Here is a 13140-nt window from a genome sequence, read left to right as displayed (position 1 = left end):
GCAGGAGAAATACAGAGAAAGAAGAATTAAATGAAGACTTAACGAGGCAGTGACTCAGAAAAGTGGTTTCAAGATGGCTGGAGCTTCCCAAGAAATGATTCTTACACTAGAGGTAACCAGACCAAATTAGCTTCTGTTTCTGTTAGAAGACATTTAGAGGAGTGGAAGGCAAGAGGTGATATTGGAGGTAGCCTTGGAGCCTACAGAGTTTTTCCATTAAGCAGGATTGTGAAGTGTATGTAGAAGAACACTAAAACAGAGAGAAAAGAAAAAAAACCTCTTAACTCCCCCAAACTTTAAAAAAATGAAACCACCTTAACCTCAACAGTTGCCCATATGCTCTCCATGGCATTAATATTGTTCCCTCTGGCCTTTCCACCCTCCACCCCAGCTGTTTTCCCCTTCCCTCCAGAGCTGGCAATGCTTGTCCTTTGCCAGGCAAAGCAAAGCAAGCTTCCTCTAGCTGCCTTCAGCTGTGGCTGTGGTTATGTTCTGCTTAAAATATTTTTAAGCTGGATATATTTCAAAGCAAAATAGTAATTTTTTAATAGTCACAAATCAGCAGAGAATCACCAAATCGTACTCAAATGAACATGAATTTAATGAAATATCTAACTATGCCACAAGTGTAGAAGCAGAGTGAGTGCTCCTTTGATTTGCTTTGATTGTATTTTTCTCTATAATTTACCAAGAAATGAAATTCAGCAACAAATTCCTCCCAAACACGTGCTGATTTTCAAGGACTTATATAGCCATGCTTCTTCCAGCCATTGAAAAAAAAAAGGCAACTTTTCTTGTGCTGGACCCACAGAGACTTCCATTTTTTTTATATTTTAAGGGTGTTTGAAAGACAGTGTTGGATTTTGAAAGATTTGGGAGTTTTTTTTAATATATAATAGTAAAAATTAAAGGGAATATAAATGAATCAGAACACCATTAGTTCAGTGAGCACTACTCAGAAGAATTTGTTTGTCGGTTTAAAATAAATAATCTTTTGCTGCACACAGCTTGTTTTGTGTGATGTTTCTGAATGGAGCCTTTGGTAATCAGATTCCACACACGCTTTAACCTTGTGCAAAATTTAATGAAAAATAGAGTTACTACTGAATATACTGTTTTGCCAGCTCCACAAAAGATGTTAAGTTCTGCATATTTTTGCATAATAAAGATGAGTGTTGACAGTGTAATGATCCATTTGGCACAGATAAAATCATGAATGATTTTAATAACCTTACAACAATATTTGAATTCACTATGAAATATAGACACTTCAAACAGAGACAGGCCTGCTGCCCTGGCATGGAGTGCCAGCTACTTATAACCTTAATTTTTTTAGGAGAGAAAAGAGGAGAAACAAAGAGGCTAGATCAGCCCAGAGGAGATGGGGAGGAAATAGGGCATCTACAGGATGGAAGGGATCTGTTTTGAAGTTTTCAGTGCAGTCCTTGTCCACAGGTTGAAGTTGATGGGTTTTGTCAATGCTTGTATCTCCTTCTCCAGGCTGGGTGACATATTATTTGTTGGAAAATGCATTCACGGATATAGGCTGAGTCAAGGTAAAATTTAAGAATGATAGTGTGTTCCCAAGTTTGGTAGCTTGAAATGATTGTGTATACAAATGTAATTTCTCTTTTCAGTGTTTATTTTTAAAAAATGTTTTTTGAGTCATCTAGGTGAGGTAGGTCCATTGGTCCCAGTTTCCACAGTGATTTAGGGAACTAATTTTCAAAATGAGTTCTGAAAATAAGGCTGGAGTCTTTGAAGCTTTCACATTAAATGATTGAGGAGAATAATTCCATCAAAAGTCCCTGTTTATGTTCCTGTCTCTTTGGTTATAATGCTCGAGTGCTGCATCCCTATGTAAAGAGAGAGTGCTGTAAGGCAGCGGAGGCTTCTGCAACAAGTAGACAAGAATCACAGACAGAGTAATATCAGATATCCCCTTTGCTATTCATTCCTGCATTTCACAGAAACAAAAGCATTTGACTTCCAGTGAATCTGTTTTGAAGATGGATGTGATGGTATTAACTAGTTAGTTTCCTTCTGAGGTCCTCCCTCCTTACACTTCTTCCTGCTTTTATTTCCTGTTTGAGTTTGTTTTCATAAGCATTTAGATTTGAAAAGTCATCAGGCAGCTTTTAAAAGCACAAGTTTCAAAAATATCTTGGCATCTGATTTCTAATGATTTTATGGAGAGAAAACAACTGAGATGCCTTTCTGCAACCTTATCTGTCAAATTATTGTTGAAAATGTGGCTGCAGATCTTTTTGAAAATGATTTTGGAATTGGGAGCCTAGATTTTAGTGGAAGTCCCTGGGTTTCAGTTACTACGTTGTTTAACTTGGTGTTTTTTGGGAAATAAACACAGGCCCTGTCTTGTCCTAGTAGATGACAGTGTATGGTAGATAGATATCCATCTGGATGTAGTAGATGCACCAAGCTATTTTTTCTTCATACAGCGATCACTATAATCCTCTTGGTTGTAGAAAACCTAAAGGTGTTTAGGAAGAACCGTCTTATGGAGGTTTTGGGATCCTCTCTTCCTAGACTGTCAAATGTTATCTGGTAGGTGTTTTTTGCTTAAGACCAGTTCCTTGTCTGGAATAAGTTCATGTAATAATACTGGTGAGTCAATTCCCCGGTGCCTGGGGATTGTGACAGGAGGGGACAACCTCCGCAGATCTGCCGGTACATGTCACTTGCCATCAACCTGGTGCTGTTGGACCGCTACCTTTTATTCTTTGCTTTGTAGGGATGGTCCTAATGGACTGTAAGTTAAGTTGCATTGTTTTTATTATTGTTACATTTTAAAATAATATAAAAAGTTAGTCATGAGGGAACAGTCGTTTGCATTTAAGATTTTTTTAGTCTTATTTAAAGAAGGGAAGGCATGAATTGTTGCCTAATGTGCTGATTGTTTTTGTCATTATGCACAAAATGAAGAATATTGTTATTTTTGTTTTAAAATGCCAGAGGTAAATGTCTCTCATTTTGATGTTTTTTAATACTAGATAATAAAGTTAGTTAAAAAAACATCCCTATCTCATTGTTTTTAAGACCTCTGAAAAGTTTCTTGGGAGAAAAAAGAAAGTGTTAGCAAAAGGCAAAAGGTACACAGAGTTTTACCTTTTTAGACAGACCTTGACGTTGATTTAAAATAAGCCTAATTTAATAGGTATTGTATTGCACACTGAAGATAATTTAGGCTAATGTCAAGGACAAGTGTTATCTATTCCTTTGTTGTAGTGAGGTATCGAAATAATGAGTGGAACAGAAGGGAATCAGAAAATGTTTGAAGTTTTTCATCTGTGTCTCTAGATGGGTATTTTTAATCACATTCTCCTGGCTTTTGCATGCAAATTACACTGAACAGCACACACTATGTAAAATGAAGAGCTGTATTTTACAAAATCTATTTTCTTGATGTTTAATAAGCTTGCAAAGATTGGCCTGTGCTTTAACTAACTAGGTACCTTCTTGTACTTCAGCTGAAACTGAAATCTTGGATTTTAAATGCTGCTGTTTTGATCTTGTAAGAGAGGAATGGAAAGCCTGGTCTTTTTGGAGGTTTCTGAAACCATTTTTTTTCTTGGTACTCAAGAGCTGCAGCTCCCAATGACAGATGAGACAACTGTTAAGATTTAATACATCTTTATTTCAGCAATATATCTTGCTCTGTGACACCAGCCCCTCTAATAACCCAGTGTCTGGATTACTTACTGCATAGCGTCACTGCTTAACTGCTGACCTCTGTGGCAGAAATAAAATACCGAACTCCTGTATGGTCTATGCTGTTGAATTGGAAATCTGCTGACCTGCAGAGTCGTCCCATACACGCAAGCTCAGCTGCATGGAGAACAATCAGGGTATCTTTTTGAGCTTCTCCTTTTAGGAAAGGAGGCAGACTTAGTGCACTCTAAAAATGTAAAATTGCTTCCAACATAATATTAACAACATTGTCCTCAGTGTGGTTCACGTATATTCGTTTGTGCTGAGGGATCAAAAATGGAGGAGATGAAATTGACTTATTCACGTGCTAAGATGTGTCCCCACTACTTTCCAAGCATAGCACTCTCTCTTCTGATACCACGCTTTCTTTACGCACCTCTTTAAAGCCAGGATAGATATATTTTTTTCCTATTTCTTTTCAAAATGACTAAGGAGATACCATGTTAAACCATATATTGTGGTAATTTTGCAGAGGATGTCCTTAGCCTTGAACGAGAGGGCTGTTTTTACAAAGGGATTTTTGGAAGAAATGTTTCTGTATGAATTGAGGATTTAAGGAAATAACAGGGTAGCATTATACGCTATATGCTTTCAAAGGAAGAGTCAGTGAAGAAACAGCCTGTTACAAAAATTCCATGATAACCTATGATTGCAAAACTTTCTAATTTAGGACAGAGGTATTTTCCCCAGCAGTTCTCATAGCCCAGACAAACATGGAATTCAACATTTTAGTACCTGCTGTGTGGAGAGACTTGTAGCAACTGAGGAAAGCAAACTTATGTCTCAGTGCAATATCTTCACTTTTTCTGAGAAGCATCAAAGAAAAAAAAAGATTGTTTAAAAGAAATGAGAATGTTCTTTTTTCTTGCACTCTCATTTTAGCAGTAGTTTTGTGTTTAGTTGCAAGCTCTGGAATCTCTTATTCCATAATCTTAATCATAGCCCTTTTGCAGTGAGATGCGTCTGCAGCGTTTCTGCTTTTTGGATTTTGCATGGCTGCCCCATCCTTCTAGAGATCAGAATGCAGTGATGACACTGCCCACTCTTTTGCCAGGGCTTAGCTTAACAGCTGCTGGTACCAGTGCTGATTAATGTATTCAGTCATTATCTCCTTTGAGAAGCTGGGAACAGTAGCTAATTCATACTGCTTAGCGTGCTTAAAGTTAACAGCAGAAACGCAGCATTCGGCAGCATGAGTTAACATAACGAACTGGAGCTTCTACCTGTTCCTGGCCCAGGTGAGTATGCCCTACCAGAAGAAACCCACCTACTGGCATCTATGTCCTTCTCTCTATGTCTGTCAGCTTCATGAAATGTAGACTGCTGCTACTTTTCTTTCTCCCAGCAATGCCTTTTGGCCATGTAGGACAGGGCTGCCAGGTTGTCTGTAGGGTATGACAAATGTAGATATTTTCTTTGGCCATGGAAGTTAGCTGATGATTAAGTCCAAGATCCAGCTCTGATGTTGGACTTGCTGTGTCCATGCAGTAGGTTCAGCCTGAGCACATCAGGACTTTGCAGGATGATCAGTTCGTGCGTGCTCTGCAGGTATGTGTGTCTGTCAGGCTGCACACATGGGCTGCCAGCTCCAGTCTCATTCAGTACGTTATGCAGAAGTGGTATGTCTGGTATATTCAAGGTCTGAGGTCATCAAAAAGCAAATCCAGCCAACCTGACAGGCAGCTCAGTGGCAGCCACCTCTAATAGCCCTCATAATACTTTTAACACTTGCTCATTTAATTGTCTTATTTCTTGGTCTAAACCTCAGCCTGACTTAACCCATGGAGGTCAAGTAGAGAGCAATTCAAACAGACTATACACAAATTACTTTCCAGGGTGGCATAGTCGTACTTGCTTTTAGTCTGCTGCTCAGCAATAGAGGGGGGAAGGGAGAAAAAGTCTTATAAGTGTATCTAATATATAAACTAACAAGTTTTAAATATTTTAAAATTTAAAATACATTTTAAATATACTTAATAGTCTGGGAACTTAGAGGATAGTACCTAAAACTGCATTTAATTTCTACTGGGAGAAGGTTAGATTTGCAATTTAATATTGGTTCCAGAATTTCTCAGATGAAAGTGCTGTAGGAAATGAATAATCAAAAGCAATGTTTTAATAAAAAGCTTATATATTTACTTCAGAATAATTTCTTAGATTTAAAGAATCATGAAAGCAGAAGATTTTTAAACTATCTGTAATATTAAAGTGTCCTTCGAATCAATAGATGAGTTCTGATCTTGCAGATATGATTTAACTTGGCACGTTATGTTGAGCTTCGAAAACAAAGGGAGTTTACTTAGTCAGCAGATTTGAGAATGACTTTCAATGAGACCTGTGATGTCTTTTCCATCAGTGATTATTTTATACTGTGGGGTTTTGAGGGGGCAGATTTGGTTCAGCAAAGGCAAATGCAGAGTCCTGCATATGGGCTGGAATAACGTCACCCAGTAGTATGGGCTCAGGGGTTTACTGACTGGGTCGGAGCAGACCTGAGGGACGACCCAGTGAACGTGAGTCAGCAGTGTGCTCTTGTGATAAAGATGACCAGCTCCATCCTGAGCTATATGAGAGAGACTGTAGCCAGCAGGTTGACAGAAGTGACTATATCTCTCTGCTTCTGGAGTATTTTGTCCTCCTCAATACAAGCATGACATTACCATGATGGCTCAGCCAGAGGCCACCAGGGTGAGTTAGGGGGCTGAAGACCATCCCAGGGAAAGGGAGGCCTTTGGGATGCTGTATGGCCAGGTGGTAGCCTAAGGCATAGCATTCTTGATACAGCTGCTCTCTATCAGGTATGGTGAAGATGGAGCTAGACTTTTCTCTGAGGTGCACAGGAGTAGTGCGAGGGACAACAGACAAAAGTTGCAACAAGGGAAATTTCAATTTGATAGAGGGGAAAAAAATTTCTTAAAACCAAGAGTGGTCAAACATGGGGAGAGATTGCCTGGAGAGGGTGTGTAGTCTCCATCCTTGGGGTTATTCAAAATGCAACCAGATGTGGCCCTGAGCAACCTCCCCTCACCGACCCTGGTTTGAACAGGCGCTTGGACTAGATGATCTCCAGAGGTCCCTTCCAGTTCAGGTTATTCTGTGATTCTGTGTGATTTTACACATCTGTATAATCCACAGAAGATCTAATACAAAGTGTTAATTTGCTAGTATAATGTGATCCTTAAAATGTTCTCCTTATTTTTCCAAAAGCAGTAGTGCAATAAAGTTATTATGAGAATATTGGTTCTTTGACTCCCTTCTAGCTATGTTACTTTGAAAAGTTGTTATGCAAATCTAGTTCTGGCATCATGACGGAAGTTGATTAATTAGGATAGGTAAAGATTTTATTGAAATTATAAAGGTTTGTTGTTTGTGTTACAGTTTGTCTAAAATGGAAACTGCGTTTGCCCTTTTTCTCTTTTTAAAGTGTTGGGTGATGTATAAGTCTGTTGAGGGGATACTCAGGTTGCACATATAGCACAGAATGCCTCTCAGATGTTGCTATTTTTAGTAATTGATCTTTTTTTTTTTATGTCTGCGGGCAGTAGTGCATTACTTGTGAAAATGTCCATTTTTTCTGTGTTTCTTCTTACCAGTTCATTGAAACAGTACTTATATTTAAATGGGTTTTTAATGAGCCATGTAGAAGAGTGAAGCTCAAGAAATAATAAGAATTTGGGACTGCCATGGGGCTATTAACGTCAGTTCAGTCATCAGAAAGCCTACAAATTGATTTCATATTTAGTTTCTTCCATATCTAGATAATAATTGGCTATTCCCTTGCTAATTATTTTCCTGAATTTATTTTTTCTTTCCTCTTTATATTCATCTGTTCATTCACAAGCAACTTGTATTTCAGGATATTTTGGAGTCTGAGATGCCATTAGCTGAAATTTGATTTACTGTTGGGCCTTATTAAACAAGTACTCTTTAGTTCTGCGTTGTAACATGGACTGACTGCTTTGGGTACATGTGGTTTTTGCCAACCCTGAAGAGTTACTATAGAAATCTGCTTATATTCTCTTGCAGTCTACTTTGGTTGTGTTGCAGTCTACTTGTTGCAGAGGAAGTGTGTAGTCAGTTCTGTGGTTGCCTTGTGGGTTCACTGTAGAGGCTTGCTTAAGACTGGAAAAGTTTTTTTTCTGAGGAAAGGATGCCAGTGATGCTCATGTTTAAATTTTCTGCCAGCGTTCTCCATGTCCTCTTTCCAGATACTTGCTGCACAAGCCTGAAAGTGTATGGCAGTGCTCTGAGTGATTGAAATCTCATGTCAGCAGATCAGGTGGCTGTCAGAAAGTGGGTGCAGACAAGGACCTATACATTGGGACTGCAGGATAGGGCTGGGCTTAACCTCAGGTTTTAAAGGAAATGCTTGAAGTAGCTGTTTTATGTGGAGATATATCGACAAGATTTTAGAATTGCATTTGGACCATCAAAATCTCTCTCTTCAAGGATCAAGGTCTCCTTTGAAAAAGTTATTTAGTTCAGTTATTAAGCATGAACTGAGAACCAGCATCCTTGTCAGCATGGGCTCCTCACCAGAGGAGGGTGTTGAGCTGCTCCATCACTCGGAGCTGCCTCAGAAGGGCTATGCTGTCGATTCTGCTGGAAGTAGAAAATAATCACTTGTGTGAAAGGTTGTTTTGTACACAAATGGCCATCCTGCAGGAGATGTGCATCATAAATGCCAGAAGACCATAGCAGCTGTAAAAGGGAAGACCACATCTGGAATTTGTTGTATGGGCCACGAAGGGAAGTGCATGGTTCAGCCAGGGGGATTGAGGCACTTTTGGTTGTTTATCAGATCAACTACTGAGCAATTGGTCGCTGAACAGCGGAACAAATCGGGAATGTCCTTGTATAAAATTATCTGATAAGTGTCCTTCTGGTGAGAAGAAACCAGATATTTAAAATGTCTCCTAATCATTAAAAAAGATAAGTGATTTCAGTTTCACTCTGTGTTAAGAGTGGACAAGAAGTGCAGAGGATGTGAGGACCAGAGGATGCAAAAACCAGAGAATCAACTTGCTGTCTTTCTAGCAGGAGAATAGAGCTGTAAATTTGAACTGATGTTAAAATAAGTCTGAAATCATTACTTCTGCCTACACGTGAGCAAGTATCAGATTCATCAATAAATATTACGAAATAATTAAATTTTGGACAGACACTTAGGAATATGCAAAATTCAAGTGATCTTTTTGACAATCTTACTTGCCATAGTGGAGGAAAAAATACAGCAAAAGTTTCTAGCTTTACGAGTTTCTGTGGAGTATTTCTGGTTTTGTGGTTTTCTGCTGGAGAGAGATGACCTGATTGCACCAACTGATAGTGAAGAATTGTTTTATATGGTCTCAGTACTTAATGAAAATATAAACAACTGTTGCTGGTGCAAGTAGTTTTTCTAATCCAGTTAATTAACATTCAATAATCTAGTCTATTAATTAAGATTGCATATGTGTTTACTAATGTTTAATTACTGTAGAATAGACGGAAATTGTAATAATTAATGTTGGAATGCAGACTGCTGCTCCTGTGTCAATACTAAAATAAATTAGTCTTCTTGCTTTTTATTTAAGTAAATATAACCTGGTTAGTATGATCTGTTGAGTCCCAGACAGAGCAACAGAGAAGCTCATCCTAGTATGTTTCAGAAAGGACTAAAGGTTGAAGTGTAACTCATTTTGTACAACATGGTGTTGTGGGAAGTCACTCAGATATGCTATAGAGGGCTGAATGCAGTGATCTGCTGGAATGCCTTCTTCCTATCCCAAAGCCAAAGGCATCTCTGTCAAACTTTGTTTTGATATCTCAGGCTGTAGAATCATTTCTTTGTAAACCATTTGCTTGATGAAGCTAGTGTATTTAGCCAAAAGAATTAAATTATGTTGCTCCCTCTTTTTCTGTTTGCTGTTGAAAGAGTCTTTATCAGTTGAAAGAGAAGAGCATCAAGGTAGTAGCTGGTTCTTAAACTGTACTCCTATTTTTTTTTTTTTTGTCTTTGAAGGATGATGGTAGCAATTAAAAAACCCCTCTTAAAATACAGTAAATTTCATAATTGTGCTTTTTACCACTGGAAGTAAAAAACTCAAGTGGAGTTCTTTGTATTGTTTGAAAAAATTGCTGTTGGTCAAACACTGAATGTTGTTGCTTTTAAAAAAAAACGTATCTTTTGTTGATAATTCATATAAGATTATCATAAAACATAGGAATATTTTAGTTTATGCATATTGACCTTTCAAAGACTTACTCTAATTCCGTTGATGAGATGGAATGAACCTTTCCATAAGTTGCAATCTGAACAAAGCTGCTGTCTTTGTTTTTGACAGTGCTGCTCAATATTTGAAACCTAATTTTTCTTGAAAAACTAGTATACACTTACACTGGGGACCAAATTCTTACCTTATTCAAACCGATGATTCTTACCATGCTAGCTTACGTTGATGAAGGATGTGAATCTATATTGAAACCTTCTTTCTGTTGCTTTTGCCATATTATAATTAGAAATGTAAACATGTCAGTCTAAATTAAGCCTACCATTTATTAAATTTGTTTTGGGAAGACAAAGTGGCTTGTTGCTACTTGATTTCATTTCCCATTTTCACATTTTTAGTTCAGTGATTGAAAAATGCAAATAGTGTTTCTTGTTATCCCAGGTGATTAAAACGGCTGTAACCTATTTAACCATATTTACTCATCTTTGATACATTCAAGTTCAGGTCCCATGGAGTGGGGGGTGGGTATAACTTATTATAGCTACTACTATTATTATATATATTTTCACTGAATTTTGATGGAAGGTCTTTTAAAGAGCTAATATTGATCTAATATTGAACAGCTAAGCTATTTTCTTCTTTGTGCATTGTTATGGTTTGTTCAGCCCTTCTGCTGATCTGTTCTGCATAAGAATGGATGGTATGGTGAGCTTCTCAGGTCACTGCAAGCGATGAGGTCTAAAACTGAGGGACAGAGAACAGGAGGCACAGCTCATGTCAGGTATTGGAAGTAATCATAGAGTGATTCTGGAAAGGAGCATGCAGTTCCTTGCATTTGAAAACTGGCACTGTGCATGGTTATGGTAATTTCAGTCATTATTTCTTATTTAAAAAAAAAAAAAAAAAAAAAAGGTCAGCATGGAAGCAGTCTCCCTACGGTAAAGATGATATTGTTTCCAGAAAAGACAATTATCTTTAACTACTCTCTTTGTAAACTTGATACTTAAAGCCTAGCAAAATACCATAGGTTTACCATTAAATGATAAAAACTGGTCTAGTAATCTGTGTTCTATGCTTTGCCAATTTAAAAACATCTTTTTGGCCTTTAAACATGACTGGCATCTCACTGAGAGGCCGTTTGTTTCACGGGCATAGAGCAGTGTTTATTGCTGTGGATTCCTGCTGCAAAGGATTCTTCATAGATCCAGTGACCTGCTCATGTGGCTTCTTTCTAAGTAGCCATAAGGTGTCTCTTCAGATGTTTTTTATTTTGTTTCTTGTTCCTGCAAAGATGGTAGTTGAGGTGTGATTTCTGGGCTTCCAGGGGTACAAAAGCGTGTAATTCCTTTCCTCATGGGATTTTCCTTGATTAAAATAAAGTGTGCTGGAGAAATCAGAAATGAATGCTTGATATCAGAATACAGTGGAAGATGTTTTGGCTGTCCTTGTTTCCTGTGAACTCATCATCCACAGAGTGGCATACCAAGCTCTGGAAATCAAGATTCAACACTGTTTATGCACGTAAAGTCTTCCAGTCCTGAAGGCTTTCTAGCTTATTATGAAGAATAAGTGTATCTTTGTAACTGTTTTACAATGAACTTCCTAACCTGCTAATTAGATTTGGAGAAAATTAACATGGCTTGTGTTTCTTCACATGTTGTATGCAAAAATATTACAACTTGGTGTGCTTTTTAAGGGAACTGAAGCCTTTTGAGGATTTGATGCTGTCAAAATAGTGAATACCTGCAAAAATACATAAGATCAAAAGCTAAGCTTGAAATGAGAAACACTCATTTTTAGATGTTCTGGAGTCGTAGGTTGTAGACTGTCTGGCATAGGCAAAAAGCTGGAGGCAACTTACAGTAGATCATACATATATAGAGATTTAGATACATGTACCTTTTTACATACATATAATATATATAAAATACTTACACCAGCATGTGTTGAGCAATATTTTTCGATCATCCTCAAAAAGAATGTAATGTGGGGATTTATCTTGATACATGCCATTCAAAGAAGAAAAAGATTTGATGTTCCATGCCTAGAATTCTTAAATACATTGTTTGTGTTTTGTTCTAATACCTTACTCATCTTCACTTGTGGATTAATTTATTTTCAGTTGCTGGAGATTGGTAATTAGCTGTTATAAAACAGATAGTAAAAGTGTTATGAGTAAAGTGTGCTGCTTTTGAGAAATATTCTTCAATTTTTGTAAGCATTGGTATTTCACAGTGTGGTAGAAAATAAAATTTTCAATACTCCTGAGCTACTGACATTTTAAGTGTTGTCATGTCTCTCTTGTGTGTAGGTTTCTCAAGCATAAAATAATGAATTGCATGTTAAAAACATGTTCTAGCTGTCTGCAGCTGCAGCCTGTTTTTTCTTCTGCTTCCTGCCTTTCAAATAGCACTGTAGAGAGCATGGACTTTTTACCCATTACCAATTCATTCTTTTTGTTTGTGCATGCCAGAGCCTAAATTTGCATTAGGTATGGAATTATTGGCAGAAGTTTGCTACTCTCTGCAATTTCAAAACTACTCGTTAAAAAAAGTTAATGCCTGAAAAGTATTTTGAAAAGCTGAATTCCCAAAAGGTTTCCACTTGGGCTTACAGTTGTGGTTTTAGTTTTTTTGGTTTTTTGTTTGTTTGGGGTTTTTTTTTTGTTTTGTTTTTGTTTTTGTTTTTGGTTTTTTTTACTGATGTTTGTGTAATCTTGATTTGAGTAAAGGGACTAATATTAAAATCTGTAGGAAGAGAGGATGTCAAATTCACTTAGAAAAAAGAAAAGAGAAAATGACCTCTCTGATTCCTCTAGGTTATATGAAGCTTTAAGTGTTGTTCTAACAAAATAAACAATTTGCAAAGATCAACATAGATTTAAGTTGATTTGCTCCATTTACCCTACCAATTTGTACAGAAGAATGTAATGCTTTCTTGGAAATGTCTTTCAAATATTACATTATAGTTTAATTTATAGGCTGCAGAATGCTGTAATCCATAAAACTTTTTTATCCATCTTGAAGATTAAGTTCTAAAATGAAATGTGTATAAGAGCTGGCCTTTTCTCTTTCAGTAGGTCACCAAAGGTAAATTGGGATAAATTATTTGTTTCAAATAAAAGCATTAATTTACAGTGGAAAAAATACCTCAGATTTACCAAAAAACACCATGATGTTTTTCCTATTTCCCTTGCAATGGT

The 13140-nt window shown here is 37.2% G+C and overlaps 1 protein-coding gene across 14 annotated transcripts in view; it reads left to right on the top strand.

Annotated features, from left to right (window-relative positions):
- Window positions 1-13140, top strand: part of PARD3 (par-3 family cell polarity regulator) — a 457578-nt gene that overhangs the window by 140213 nt on the left and 304225 nt on the right. The gene's annotated exons all lie outside the window — the stretch shown is intronic.

The sequence above is a fragment of the Strix uralensis genome, chromosome 1 (assembly GCF_047716275.1).
Source record: "Strix uralensis isolate ZFMK-TIS-50842 chromosome 1, bStrUra1, whole genome shotgun sequence".
NCBI classification, from domain to species: Eukaryota; Metazoa; Chordata; class Aves; order Strigiformes; family Strigidae; genus Strix; species Strix uralensis.
The sequence above is the reverse complement of the archived record's forward strand: the minus strand, read 5'-3'. Positions and strand labels throughout refer to the sequence as shown.